At 40.5% G+C, this 16,395-nt stretch overlaps 1 protein-coding gene across 28 annotated transcripts in view; it reads right to left on the bottom strand.

Annotated features, from left to right (window-relative positions):
- Nucleotides 1-16,395, bottom strand: part of SLC20A2 (solute carrier family 20 member 2) — a 128,108-nt gene that overhangs the window by 101,072 nt on the left and 10,641 nt on the right. The window lies entirely within an intron of this gene.

Consider the following 16,395-nt stretch of genomic DNA (forward strand, 5'->3'; position numbering starts at 1 on the left):
CTAAAATACAGGGTTTTTTAAAAAAAGTTTTACATAAAAATGTTTGACAATATTTATGTATTTCCACAACCTCAAGGATTTTTATATTGTTTCAATTACCAAAGGGTCATAAGGGATAGCTTAGTCTCAACCAGCTTCAACAAATATTGGCGGTGTACTTCCACAGGTCGGTATGCAAGCTTGGGTGCAAACCCATGGGCATGACACAGCATGACACCAGTTTTATATAAAACACAGAGCTGCTACGCAAGTCAGAAGCCAGGACAACTGGTCTAGTGGAGACTGTGCTTCCTGAAGCCATAGCAAGGGCAGGAAGTGATGAAATTTCCTTTTTTAGTCATTTTTGTAATTTGGAAAATTGTGATTCTTCTCCTCTCTAAAGTAACCAAAATGAAATCTTAAACACTATCCTACAAGTCCAGACTAGTTACTTCAGGTAGAACAGCGGAGTAACTTATGCACTGCAGTTTCAGATAAAAATCGGTTATATTTCAATTCTCAGCACCTCTGAAAAACCTGTACTGACAATCACGTAGCCTTTGAGTCAAAAATACTCCTTCCATAAAAGTACTTTTAAAGGGAACACAATATTATCCTAGAATCTTTTCCTGTTTTAGAATTAAAGTACCTAAGAGAAGAAATGTAAAACTCCAGTTAAGAACTTCTGAAGTCCTGTTGTACAACCCTTCACTTAGAGCAGGAATCTGGTCTGGAGCTCGGACTAGTCCATGGCTGGGCTTGAAGGGTTCCCCGACCTGGGAGGTCATTGCTGTCCAGGGCAGCACATCCCATTGCTGGAGAGCTCTTACCACCGCAAGAATCTGTCTTAGACCAAGTCAAAATCCTTTGCCTTATAATCTTCACTCATTCATTCAGTTACTGAGCACAGAAGAGCTACATACCACCCTCTGGTCTTCCTATTCCCTAGTCTATAAGGGCTGCTACAACTCTCCTTTTATACCATCCTTCATATCCAACCACCAAACTCCTTTAGCAGCAGTTCCTGATATGACTTCCTTTCTCCATCCACCACTAGTCCTGCCTCCCTCATTTGCCAATGTCTCATCTAAACTGTGGTTCAGAGACTAAAACACAATTCATCAAGGGTGCTCTAACTAGCCCACAAAACAGGACAACAGACTCGATGTAATCTAGGCACGCATCAGTGCAACCTGAGCTTGCTGTTTTTAGCAGCCACATCACAGAGATGCCTCACATAAGTCTGTGCCCCAATAAACTCTGAGCTATTTTTCATCTCGTGCACTTGAGACAGTCCACCACCCCCAAGCATTTCTCAACTCCTGGAGATGATTTATCCTTAGTATCTCATGTTGCTGATTTTAGAACATTATTACAACCTATTCAGATTATTCTGAAACTAGAATCTGCTATCTATAGTATTAGGCATCTCTCCTAATTTTATGTGACCTGGAAATTAGATAAACTTATTTTGATCCAGGTCTTTACAGAAAGAGGATACTGTGATTCAAAATGTGCCACTGAGGCTGGGCGAGGTGGCTCACGCCTGTAATCCCAGCACTTTGGGAGGGCGAGGTGGGAGGATCACCTGAACCTGGGAAGTTGAGGCTGCAGTGGGCCGTGTTCATGCCACTGCACTCCAGCCTGGGCAACTGCAGTGAGAGCCTGTCTCAAAAAATAATAATAATAAAATAAATAAATAAATAATAAAATAAAAATGTGCTATTGATGGGAACTTAAGAGTACCTTACAGGTTTTTTAGGCTTAGTAATATTCTCTAATTGACAATATAAATATATTATCAATTTTAACCATATCTGCAGCAAAAGCCCCTTTGAAAATCTAATGAAAGCCATAAAATGTCCAAGTGCACACCATTTTGCAATCAATACCATGTGGTTGACGGACCTCCACGAAGACCACCATGGGCCTTCTGTTAAGGAGCCCCAACCTAGGGATTGTAGGGCCTCTGGAGAACATCTTGGTTGCCAGGATTCATCGGTATCCAAATATTCCTAACATAGTTGATTTTCCTATTAAAGCCCAACTTAATACCCAGAAAGAGTCAATTAACTGGAAATCAACTGACACTAATTCATTTATTCTAATAGAGAAGACATCCAGAAACTAAGAAATCTGACCAAAACAAAATCATGGATTGTAAGAATACTTTAGGAAAAAAAGCACAAGTCCCTAAGGTTGTATGTACAAAAACATTGTTTGTAGTGGCAAATTTTTTTTTAAGATTTATTTATTTATTTATTTTTGAGACGGAGTCTCGTTCTGTCACCCGGCTGGAGTGCAGTAGTGCAATCTCGGCTCACTGCAACCTCCGCGTCCCGGGTTCAAGGGATTCTCCTGCCTCAGCCTCCACAGTAGCTGGGACTATAGGTGCGTGCCACCACGCCCAGCTAATTTTTGGTATTTTTAGTAGAGATGGGGTTTCGCCATGTTAGCCAGGATGGTCTCGATCTCTTGACCTCATGATCCACCCACCTCGGCCTCCCAAAGTGCTGGGATTACAGGCGTGAGCCACTGCAACCGGCCAACCTTTTTTTTTTTTTTTTTTTTAAAGAAAGGAAACATCCTAAATGTCCATTTAATGTCCATTCACAGGGAAATGGTTGACTATATTATTTTACATAAAGTCATACCAAATGGCTATTCATATTTTATTCATAATGGCTATCAAATTTTATTCACATTTTTTAAACAAGAGTTAAATCTGTTTCTATTGACCTGGAGGCATATCTATGATATACTGAGGAGGAAAATCCGGCTTCAGAATCATGTTCAGAGTTTGAGCCTATTTGAAAAACAAAAATCTCACAAACCCTACGTCATTATACACACTTTTGAGTACAGAAACAAATGGGGAGGAATTCCCATCAGGCTATGAACATGGGTGGGACATTAACTCTTATATTTTATTCATCTGTGTATACTTTCTCTTGTTACAAGTAAATATTGTTTTACAAAGTAAAAAATTAAGCTAGAAAAAGAGAAGAATGTGGCCCACAATAGGCTCTGTCAGTACTCAGATGGCTCAGTCCCACACTCCACACAAGTTTTCTAAATGCTCTATTTCCCAAAAAGTTTCCCACCCATAGTGTATCCTAGATGAAGCCCACTCTCCTTTTTGACTACTCAATGATTCTGAATTGCTCACTGTTTTGGGTATTTGATTCCACTTCATAAGCACTATTCTGCTGTACATATTAAAGCTGTGATCTGAAGTTTAAATGTGTCCACCATTCACAAATGTGATTTTCCCCACCCTCAGGAAAATACTAATCTCAGCAGAGCCATAAATAAAAGCTATGTGGAACGCACAGTAGTCCAATGTGCAGAGGACAGATGCAGGCAGTGTACTCAAACTGTAAGGCACTGAAATTTGAGCATAGATGCTGTTCCTGTTAGTTCAATGGTTCTCGATCTTGGCTCAACAGAAGTATCACCTTGGAAGCATTTTTTAAAAATACTGGCCGGGTGCAGTAGCTCACGCCTGTAATCCCAGCACTTTGGGAAGCCGAGGCAGGTGGATCACAAGGTCAAGGGATCTAGGCCATCCTGGCCAACATGGTGAAAGCCTGTCTCTACTAAAAATACAAAAATTAGCTGGCCATGGTAGCGTGCATCTGTAGTCCCAGCTACTCAAGAAGCTGAGGCAGGAGAATGGCTTGAACCCGGGAGGCGGAGGTTGCAGTAAGCCGAGATTGCACCACTGCACTCCAGACTGGCAACAGAGCGAGACTCCAACTTAAAAAACAAAACAAAACAAAAACAAACAAAACAAAACAAAACAAAAAAACCAACACCTGGGCGCCACTTTCAGAGATTTTAATTGAACTGGCCCAGCATAGATACTTGCTTTGTTTTTAAAGCTACATTTTGAATATTTTGAATATGCAGTTGGGGTCAAGAACTACTGCTTTTTATATTTCACTCTTTTCCTTCTCTTTTTCTAACTTCTTACAAAGAGCACTTCCTTTATCAGTTATGTAAAGGCTAGTCAGATACATCTGGGAAAGCCAAAACCTATGGACCAGCCCCTGCCTGTCTCCCATCCATAACCTGGACTGTCCTTACGTTGGCTTTTGATGCCCAACTTAAAGTGACTTAAATTTATGGCTGTCATAGTTAGGAGCCCCTCGCATTCAAAAGAATATTTGTAGCCTCACTCTAATAATTTATCATGTATTAGCCTGGGACACAATGATTTTATAAAACATATTAGGACCCCAAACATTTTAGAAAACAAAAGTGCCAGTGCTACTCTACCAATAAGTTGAAATGCTGTTGGACATTAGTCAATTAATGAGCTTCCCAATTTCCCACCTCTTTATGCTAATCTTTTTTTTTTAAGACAGAGCCTCACTCTGTTGCCCAGGCTGGAGTGCAGTGACATGATCTCGGCTCACTACAACCTCCATCTCTTGGGTTCAAGCAATTCTCCTGCCTCAGCCTCCCAAGCAGCTGGGATTACAGGCACCCACCAGCACACTTGGCTAATTTTTATAATTTTAGTAGAAAAGGGGCTTCACCATGTTGGCCAGGCTGGTCTCAAACTCCTGACTTCAAGTGATCTGCCCGCCTCAGCCTCCCAAAGTGCTGGGATTACAGGCATGAGCCATCGCGCCCAGCCTCTTTATGCTAATCTTCGTAAGTATTTTAAAAATTCTTCACGTCCACCCAGGAACACCAAAAAAATAAATAAATAAAAATTAACCTCTACCACATTACAAGTAATTGATTTTTTAAAAACTCATTACTTGAAATATTTTTCCCATCCAAATGTACTATCTGAGAATGGTTATTATTCCCCACAAGAAAAAGCTCAATAAAACATTAAAAGGGATTCATTAACAAAAGGAAATAATATTTGAGTACGTGTTGTCTTACAGTATACATAAGACAGGATTCTATATTTTGGACTCAGCTGCAAATTATACAGAAAGATATTTTAAAACAAGGGGCAATGTATATTATTTATAATGGCTGCCATTAAGAAATGACTGTTTATACATGCTGACTGCACTAGCATGTATATTCAAAAAAGCCTAATGTTCCATTTTTTAAAAATTTGATCTAGCAATCACACTCTTCAGCATTTCTCCCACAGAAATGAAAACTCAGGTCCACAGAAAAACCTGTACACAAATGTTCATAGCAATACTATTTGTAAAAACTGAAAATAACCCAAATGTCCTTCAATGGACAAATGGCTAGGCTGTGGTATATCTGCATCATGGAATACTACTCAGCAATAAAAAGTAACACACTGTTGATACTCAGGAGTCAATGCGTACTCAATACTCAATGGATCTCAAGTGTATTATGCTGAGTGAAAAAAGCCAATCTCAAAAGGTTGCATTTTGCATGATTCCAGTTATATAGTATTCTAAAAATGATAAAATTACAGAGATAAGAACAGATTAGTGGTTACCAGAGGTTAGGGGCTTGCTATGAAGGGGTAGCAAAGGGAAAGCCTTGGGGTGATGAATCGATTCTGTATTTTTCTTCTTGAGACAGGGTCTCCCTCTGTTGCCCAGGCTAGAGTACAATGGCATCGTCATTGCTCACTGCAGCCTCAACCTCCTGGGTTCAAGTGATGCTCCCACCTCAGCCTCCTGAGTAGCTGGGACTACAGGTGCACCGCCACCACATCTGGCTAATTTTTGTACTTTTTGTAGAGATGAGGTTTTGCCATGTTGCCCAGGCTGGTCTCAAACTCCTGGGCTCAAGCGATCCTCCTGCGTCAGCCTCCCAAAGGGCTGGGGTTACAAGTATGAACCACTATGTCCAACCAATTCTGTATCTTGATCGTGGTAGTGGTGACACAAATCTACACGTGATCAAACTGTACAGAACTATGCAAACAGTTCGCCAATGAGTGCATGTAAAACAGGGAAATCTGAATAACCTCTGTGGGTTATCCAGATTTATGGCAATTTTCTGGGTTTTTGGGGAAAACTGAGTAGAAGGTAAACAGGACCTCTCCGTACTACTTTTGTAACTTCCTGTGAGTCTGTAATCATTTAAAAACAAAAAGTTTTTAAAAGTTTGTGAAGAGGGTCACCTATTTAGGAGACATAAACCATTTTCCCTAACCTAAGTGAAGGTACAAACATGTAAGGGAGGAAAGATACAAATGGATGGCTAGAGAAGACAAGACTGCCAGAATAATAGTGAGCAAGCAGCTGTCATGTGCCAGGTACTAGAGCCTATCTCATTTAACTCAACAGGCAATCCAATGAGGTGGTGGCTGATAATATCCTTACTTTTCAGAGGAGGACACTGAAGGATGGAGAAGACAAGAAAGTCATTCAACCTCCGCTGGCAAGTAGCCAAGGTGTCAAAGTTAAGAAAGTAATACAATTTCAAAGCAAAAAGGATTAAGACAAAGCACTACTGGCTGGGCATGGTGGCTCACGCCTGTAATCCCACCACTTTGGGAGACCGAGGTGGGCGGATTACCTTAGGTCAGCAGTTCGAGACCAGCCTGGCCAACACGCTCCACTAAAAATACAAAAACCAGCCGGGTGTGGTGGCAGGTGCCTGTAATTCCAGCTACTTGGGAGGCTGAGACAGGAGAATCACTTGAACCTGGGAGGCGGAGGTTGCAGTGAGCCAAGATCGTGTCACTGCACTCCAGCCTGGGCGACAGAGTGGGACTCCATCTCAAAAAAAAAAAAAAGGTATTATTGTAGCAAAAAGGGTTCTTCTCTTCTTTTCTCTTTAGAGACTTGTTCTGTCACCCAGGCTGGAGTGTGGTGGTGCGAGCATAGCTCACTACACCTTTGAATTCCTGGGCCCAGGCGAGCCTCCTGCCTCAACCTCCAAAGTAGCTATGACTGTAGGTATGCACCACCTGGCTAATAAAAAAAAAAAAATTTGTAGGGATAGGAGTCTCGCTATGTTGCCCAGGTTAGTCTTGAACTCCTGGCCTCAAGCAATTCTCCCACTTTGGCCTCCGAAAGTGCTGGGACTGTGGGCATGCACCACTGCACCCAGCAAAAAGGGGGTTTAAAAGTAGCTTATAGGCTAGGCGCAGTGGCTAATGCCTGTAATCCCAGCACTTTGAGAGGCCAAGGCCGGCGGATCATGAGGTCAGGAGTTCGAGACCAGTCTGGCCAATATGGTGAAACCCAGTTTCTACTAAAAATACAAAAATTAGCTGGGCGTGGTGGCGCACGCCTGTAGTCCCAGCAGTGCATAGGCTGAAACAGGAGAATCGCTTGAACCCAGGAGGCAGAGGTTGCATTGAGCCGAGATCGCGCCACTGCACTCCAGCCTGGCCCACAGAGCAAGACTCTGTCTCAAAAAAAAAAAAAAAAAAAAAGGTAGCTTAGAATAGATAGAGTAGGTAAAAATGCTATAGAACTGAATCTTAAATATGCCCATAATTCACATACAGCATGCAGGAGGAACACTGTCTCCCAAGAACCTCAAATCCATATTATACTTCAGCCTATAATAACTGAATACACTTGACCAGGGATATATTTGAAACTGTGGCTATTTTTATTAATCTTTCAAATTTTACTCAGAAACAAAAAGAAAACTAGCATTGATTTCTCCTTTTCAAAAGGTATCCACTGAATGGAAATAAATAGATAAAAGCTAAAATTCATAAATAATACAAAGAGGGTGCTCAAAATGGGAGGGAAAAAGCTAATCAAGTATAACAAAGCCTGTTCAAGAAAGAAAACAGGGAAAAGGAAAGTCAGCAATGTTGTCAAAAGCAAAAGGTTTTGACATTTGAAAGGTTGGACTTTTCCAACCTTAGGTTAGAGTAAAACACAAATCTGTGTATAATGAACAATACTGGCTAGCAAATGAATATTTCCAATAAAAGTTTTAAATAAAATCATGCAGTTAAGATTGTTTTCATCTTTCTTAGAAAAAGCAAGAGGAAAATTTCTGCCTTTTTCACCTAATCTCCAATTTAGACATTTAAACTGCATATTTTAACAGTATGTGAACAGACAGAGGCAATTATAGCATATACTCAATGCAAGTAAATGGGTATTTAAAAGGAAATTTGCTGTTCTGGTTGTAAAGCTTTTGAGACAGGACTAGTAGCTCACTTAATTTTAAAGATCAAGTGAAACCCCAGGAAAAGACAATATTTAAAACATCGAGAGTAGTAATCATCCTTTTAAGTCATAAACAGTCAAGTAATCCAATTAATGTGCTGACTGAAGAAAACAGAATAATCACTGTCCATTCTGCCTTTAGGTTCATCTCTGATATCAAGGGTATTCTTTCCTCTGAAGTCATCTTCTTAAAAACAAATGCAAAATCAACATGTTGGTTTTCTTAGAAGATCTGTAAAGTCCCAATGCAGGAAATTACACGTAAGAATCTTACTTGACCTTCAGAAATCCCTCACAGAAGATCAGAGTGGAACAGCTCCACTGCCACATTCCAATCAGTGGCTTCGGCTAGTGGCGAAATCTGAAAAATAATTCTTCTTGTGATATGTCCTTGGAATTTCTTCCTCACGGACAAAGCTTAAGAGTTAATTAAGGTAAAAAAGCAACAATATATAGTCAGGAGAGATGGGCCATACAGTCATTATCAATCTTTCAGCCTCGGAAGAACTCAAATAGGAGATTAATTTATTTATTTCAACTAAGACCCTCAGACAGCAGATTTTGATAAAAGCTGTAACCCAGGCCATTCTGCTGGTGGACAGAATCTCTCCCTAATTGCTGGGAGGGTATACCAAGGAACTGTATTTTCACTAAAGCCACATTTTAATTCAGGATAAACACAACTTCTGGAAATTTTTACAACTAAATATTCTTAAGTAGAAATGCTTTTAAGGTATGAAAATGGTATTATGGTTATGCTTTGAAAAAAGTTTTTTCCTTTTGAATATACTGAAATATTTATAGTGATTTAATATGTGGGATTTACTTCAAAGTAACATGGTAATGGGGGGAGTAGGTAGAAGTTTTAACATGATTGGCCACAAATTGATAAAGCTGGGGGGTGGGGACATGATTAATTACACTATTTTGTCTTCTTTATGTTTAAAAATTTCCAACATAAAAAATTGTGTATATCCTTGCATGAGATATAAAATATATCCATGCAGGCTGGGCGCTGTGGCTCACTCCTGTAATCCCAGCACTTTGGGAGGCCAAGGCAGGCAGAAAACAAGGTCAGGAGTTTGAGACCAGCCTGGCCAACATGGTGAAACCCTGTCTCTACTAAAAATACAAAAATGAGCCAGCTGTGGTGGCGAGCGCCTGTAATCCCAGCCACTTGGGAGGCTGAGGCAGGAGAATCGCCTGAACCCGGGAGGTTGCAGTGAGCCGAGATTGCGCCATTGCACTCCAGCCTGGGCAACAAGAGCAAAACTCCATCTCAAATAAATAAATAAATAAATAAATAAATAAAAATAAAATAAAATAAAATATACCCATGTAACAAGAAATTCTGAGACTTAGGCAGAAATCCAGATTCTTAAATGTTTTTGCTAATGCATAATTCCAGGCAAACCATCTCACCTAATAAAAAGTTTCCTGTTTCTAAAACCCATGGTTGAGGCATGATGATTTCTAAGGTTGCTTCCAGGTCTAATATTTTTACTCTGAGAATGCTGTTCGTTTTTTCCTGAATTGAGTTTTAATTCATCTTTTGTTAGCTGTCTACAGTAGCTGACTCTATAGTGAGAAGGCACAGGTGTCTCAGAAAAGTGTGATCTCAAAGCAGCTCTTTAGGACTGTTGGTGCCACACCCACCATCACCCCCTCGCTAAAGAAAACACAGAAAAAGGAAGAAAGGCAACTCTGGTGACAGATATGCCTCTATTTTTCGTGAGAATGCTCACGCCTCTGAAATCTGCTTAGGTATTGTTAAGAGTCACATATCACATAAAATGTAAAATGGCTGGGCATGGTGGCTCACCCCTATCATCCCAGCACTTTGGGAGACCGAGGTGGGTGGATCGCTTGAGGTCGGAAGTTTGAGACCAGTCTGACCAACATGGTGAAACCCCGTCTCTACCACAAATATAAAAATTAGCTGGGCGTGGTGGAGAGCACCTGTAATCCCAACTACTCAAGAGGCTGAGGCAGGAGAATTGCTTACACCTGGGAGGCGGAGGTTGCAGTGAGCCAAGATCGCACCACTGCACTCCAGCCTAGGCAACAGAGCAAGACTCCGTCTCAAAAAAAAAAAAAAAGTAAAATGGGCAGACCTTTCTGAATACATGAACGTTTTCATAAATGTCTTCTGAAGACTGCTTATCACAGTATTGTTTACAACTGATCTGATACCTAAATTACCATCAATAAGGGATTGGTTAAATTATAGTAGAGTACATTCTTACAATGGAGTACCATGCAGATATTTAAAAAATTAAGACATAAACCCACGATGATAGGATATGGCAAGGGGGCACAGGAACAAACTGAAATAGCTCCCAATAACAAAAGCTAGAACAATATGAGCAATAAATAAAGCAGCATTGGATTCTAACCCAGGGTATATTCACTAGTATATACAGATATAAATGTTGAATAAAGAAATGGAGGAGACAGATACAGCTCCTGTACAGAACTCCAAATCATCTACATAGATATTCTGCCCTCAAGGAGGTAGGCATAACTTCCCACTCCTGATGCGTGGGCTGCCTTCCCAAAAGGGAAGCACAGAAACACATAAGGAGGAGAAACAGGTAAACTCTGCAGTGGAGAAACCGGGCAAACACGACCCCAGCAGACTGACTAAGGTCAACATCAACACTGATGAGTCATGTTGACTGTATATATCTCTGAAATGATGTGATGAAAACGGCCTGCTGCCTCTCCCTCCCTGAAACTCCTAACCCCAGCATAACCATGAGAAAAACAACAAACGAATCTCAACTGAGCAACATTCTACAAAATATCTGACTGAAAACTGTCAAGGTCATTAAAAAAAAAGAAGCCTCAGAAACTGTCACAGTCAATGACTGAAATCTGAATAAAGTATGACATTTTGATAATAATAATGTATTGATATTGGTTCATTAATTTTAGCATATGTATGACATGAATGTAAAATCTTAACAATAGGAGAAACTGACAACAGGCGCACTGGCTTCCACCTGGAGTCTCAGCACTTTGGGGGGTCACGGTGGGTGGATCACGTAAGTCCCAGAGTTTGAGAACTGACTGAGCAACATAGCAGGACCACGCCTTTACAAAAAAATAGAAAAACTTGCCATGCATGGTGGTGTCCGCCTGTAGTACCAGCTACTTGGGAAGCTGAGGTGGAAGGACTGGTTGAGCCTGAGAATCGAGGCTGCAGTTAGCTGAGTTCCTACCACTGCACTCCAGTCTAAGTGACAGAGCAAGAGCCTGTCTCACAAAAAAAAAAAAAAAAAAAAAAAAAAAAAGGTGGGCCGGGAGTGGTGGCTTACGCCTGTAATCCCAGCACTTTGGGAGGCAGAGGCTGGTGGATCACGAGGTCGGGAGTGCGAGACCAGGCTGGCCAATATGGTGAAACCCCGTGGCTACTAAAAATATAAAAACTAGCCGGGTGTGCTGGGGCGTGCCTGTAATCTCAGTTACTGGGTAGGCTAAGGTTGCGGTGAGCCAAGATCGTGCCATGGCACTCCAGCCTGAGGGACAGAGCAAGATTCCACTTCAAAAAAACAAAAGAAAAAAGAAACTAGATGTGCAGTATACAGGAGCTCTCTCTATTAATCTTTGCAACTTTTCTGTAAATTTAAAACTTTTCTTAAAAACAGTTTATTTTTAAAAATGGGGAAAAGGCCGGGTGCCCAGTGGCTCAGACCTGTAATCCCAGCACTTTGGGAGGCCAAGGCAGGCGGATCACCTGAGGTCGGGAGTTCAAGGCCAGCCTGACCAACATGGAGAAACCCCATCTCTACTAAAAATACAAAATTAGCCAGGCGTTGTGGCGCATACCTGTAATCCTAGCTACTCAGGAGCTAAAACAGGAGAATCGCTTGAACCCAGGAGGTGGAGGTTGCGGTGAGCCGAGATCATGCCATTGCACTCCAGCTTGGGCAACAAGAGCGAAACTCCATCTCAAAAAAAAAAAAAAAAAAAAAAAAGGAGGAAAAAAATTTAAATGAAGATATAAATGTATAATGACATAGAATAATGGCCAAAATATAATAAATGAAATTAGAATTATAAACAACATGCCTGTTATAAATCTATTTGTATTTTTAAAACATTATGTGTATGTGTTTATACACCAAAAAGTCAGCGAGACCATACATCAAAATGTTAACCTCTGGGTGGTAGAATTACTAGTCATTTTCACCACTCTCTTCTTTATAGCTTTCTGTATTACCTGATTTTCTATTACCACTAAGCACTGATTACTCTTAACAATGAACCTCATTACTTCTACAACCGGGAACAAAGATATGTTATTTTGGGAAAAAAAACAGGAGTATACCACAGGGTTGATAGAGTACTCCTTAGCTCAAAAGAATGTGCATTTATATGGCAGGGCACAGAGGCTCATGCCTGTAATCCCAGCACTTTGTGAGGCCGAGGCGAGTGGATCATGAGGTCAGGAGATCGAGACCATCCTGGCTAACACGGCGAAACCCTGTCTCTACTAAAAATACAAAAAATTAGCCGCGTGTGGTGGCGGGCGCCTTTAGTCCCAGCTACTTGGGAGGCTGAGGCAGGAGAATGGCGTTGAGGCAGGAAAATGGCGTGAACCCAGGAGGCGGAGGTTGCAGTGAGCAGAGACTGTGCCACTGCGCTCCAGCCTGGGTGACAGAGCGAGACTCCGTCTCAAAAACAAAAACAAAAACAAAAACAAAAACACAAAAAGAAAAAAATATGCATTTAAAAAACAGCCAAATTTTACTTTTTCAAGGGGAAATATTTGAAAAGGCAGTACAGAAAACTGGTTGAAAGCACAGGATTTAATCAGACTTAGATTAAAACCCTGGTTTAATCATTTACTTTCTGCACAATCTTGGGCAATTCCATCATATCCTCCCTCAAAGTCCCCTTTATTTATTTTTTGTTAATTTTTGTTGAGATGGAGTTTCGCTCGTCACCCAGGCTGGAGTGTGGTGGTGCGATCTCGGCTCACCGCGAGCTTGGCTCACCGTGACCTCTGCCTCCCAGGTTCAAGTGATTCTCCTGCCTCAGCCTCCTGAGTAGCTGGGATTACAGGCATGCACCACCATGCCCGACTAATTTTTGTATTTTTAGTAGAGACGGGGTTTCTCCATGTCGGTCAGGCTGGTCTCAAACTCCTGATCTCAGGTGATCCCCCGCCCTTGGCCTCCCAAAGTGCTGGGATTACAGGTGTGAGCCACTGAGCCCGGCCTATTATTATTATTATTATTATTTTGAGACAGGATCTTACCCCTGTCACACAGGCTGGAGTGCAGTGGCGTGATCATACCTCACCATAACCACAAACTCTTTGGCTCAAGCAATCCTTCCACTTCACCTTCCCAAGCAGATGGGACTACAGGCACATGCCACCATACCCAGCTACATTTTTTTTGAAGAGATGGAGTCTTGCTATGTTAACTAGGCTACTCTCGAACTCCAAGGCTCAAGTGATCCTCCTGCCTTGGCCTCTGAAAGCACTGGAATTACATGTGTGAGCTACCTCACCTGGCCCATTTCCTCATTTTTTAAAATGTAATAAATAAGAAATTTTAAAATTAAAAGAATAAAAAAAATGTAATACAACCAATCTGGAGGACTCCCCCAACATCTATTTATTTACTTATAACCATATATTCTATGAGTATATTACAGAAAATATATTTTATCACATCAAGTTTTATTAGAAAATTACATAAGTAATAGCCATGGGTTAATGTATGTCAAGAACCTACTAAGGCTCCATAATGGAAACTGTTACTATTAATAGCATTAATATCCAAGAAAAACTAAACACTGTCAGGAAAAGCTCAGTTTCTCAAAAAACATAATAGGGAGCCATGAAAGACAAAATCAGTACCTCAGCTCATTCTGCATCTCAGCAATGCCTCAGACATTTCTGCTAACAAGACATTCATTATGGAGATTATACATGCTGTTGTTCACATGCCCACAGGACTACTGAGAATCTTCTAGAGAACACAAATGAAAGCCACTTTTCTAATCATCACCAGCTTAAACTAAGCTTTGGAATATTAATGCACCATGTCTCCCTTTCTATGGGAATGCAGTTTTCCTATCTCTGAATAGATACAAAATACTAATAATCATAAAATATACACTAAACTTATTTAAACCTTTTGATTATAAGTGAAATAATAACTTTTTAAAAAGAAACTTTAGATACAATATATATTTTGATTTTTATCAAAATCCTGGGCTGGTAGTTCTATCCAAATACCAACATTTTAAAATTACCCCAGTTATAATCCTTATAACGTGCAAAATCACAATCTAATGGACAAGTTTAATCATGCAATGAATATGTGATTTTTTTTTTTCCAAGCCATACAACCTGGGTCAGAAGAATGAATTTTTTCAGGTGAAAAATTTACCCAACCTAATTTATCAGATGGTATACAGGCCAGAGACCCATATTTCAAAGAACCGATAACTTAGGAAGATAATAAACCATAAACAAAATATCAAATCACTGTGCCATATTTTTTCTACATTAGAAATGCAGATTGTTTAGTCTGGTTCTGTTAAAGGAAGTTAGTTTAAGCAGCACCTTTTAAAAAAGCAAAAAAGTTAACTTTGTCCAAGTCTCCAAAAAAGATATTATTCAGGAAATATACTCAGGTTGGTATTAAATATATATAACCCAGTGTTGGGATTACAACTATAAAAAGACTTAGTAATTTCCTAACATACTCCAAAACTTCTGTATCCATAAATTTTACTCCAATCTTCCCAAAAGCAGTCATCGCGAAGACCTACTCCAATAATGCTGACATGCTTCTTCTTGAATAGGCTTCAGAAGCCTGTGGCACATTTTGGTCAAATACGCTCAACTGTTGCAAATTTTGAGAATGGATTTATGGAAGAGACAAAAGTCACTGAAAAAGACATCTGGTAAACTGATCAGGCTAAATAAACTTCTTTTAACTAAAAAAAGGGGTTTTTTTTTTTAGTTAAAAAACTATAGTCTGAGGGGACAGACTATAAAGTAATATGGTTAGTTTTTTTCGTTTTGTATTTGAGACAGTCTTATTCTGTCGCCCAGGCTGAAGTGCAGTGGCATGATCTCAGCTCACTGCAACCTCCGCCTCCCGGGTTCAAGGAATTCTCCTGCCTCAGCCTCCCCAGTAGCTGGGATTACAGATGCCCGCCACCACGCCTGGCTAATTTTCTTTGTATTTTTAGTAGAGACAGGGTTTATACCATGTTGGGCAGGCTGGTCTCAAACTCCTGACCTCAAGTGATCTGCCCGCCTAGGCCTCCCAAAGTGCTGGGATTACAGGCGTGAGCCACCGAGCCTGGCCAGACTCTCCCTATTAATCAGTTTTCCTGTAATAGCTGCTACATGCATATATTTTAGCATTTGCCACACTGTACTGCAATCATTCATGTATTAATATTCCCTATTCAATTGTGACCCTCCAGAGAGAAAGGACCATACCTCATTCATCTCTATAGTTCCAGAACACAGGCCGGACCTGGCATATCTACGTAAGTTCCTTGTTAGTAGCCTCACTGTGGCTTTGCGACCATTCTTTACTAACTGCTCAGGGATGGTAAACACTACAGGACCATTAGTGGACTCTTAGCCATTCTTTTAGCTCCAAGATACCCAAACCACCACCCTCACAATTAAGGCAGGCTCAGCAGAAAGAATATTCAATACAATCATCCCCTCTTTGTAGGGCTGTTCTTATATCTTAAACACCACAAATGTGATATATAAGGGTTTTTAAGTTGAAGAACTGTACTCACATCAGTCTACCTCCAGCAGTTCACATACATTATAATAATTCAATGACAGGACAGCACCATATTCATAGAATACAGAAGTATAAAAGAAAAATATGAGACAATGTGAGTCAACAGCATAATACAAAGTTTTACCAAAAGCTCCATTTTCACTATGCTACAACTACAGGGTCCAGAGGGGCAAGACCACATAATTTATAAGCTTTCCCACACAAGAAACGAAAAGGGTTGGTTGTTAATGGCATTCTGACACTATTACAGTATAATTACAAAATGCCACAGGTTAATATTTAAGGAGACATCGAGCCTCTCAAAAATAAAATGAGTATTTACAAGATTAAGTCTCTATTTATTTTATTTTTTATTTTTTGAGTCTCGTTGTCACCCAGGCTGGAGTGCAATGGTGTGATCTCAGCTCACTGCAACCTCCACCTCCCGGGTTCAAGCGATTCGCCTGCCTCAGTCTCCCCAGTAGCTGGCACTACAGGTGCCCGCCATAGGCCCAGCTAATTTTTTTTTGTATTTTTAG

Source organism: Macaca mulatta, chromosome 8 (assembly GCF_049350105.2).
Source record: "Macaca mulatta isolate MMU2019108-1 chromosome 8, T2T-MMU8v2.0, whole genome shotgun sequence".
Taxonomy (NCBI): Eukaryota; Metazoa; Chordata; class Mammalia; order Primates; family Cercopithecidae; genus Macaca; species Macaca mulatta.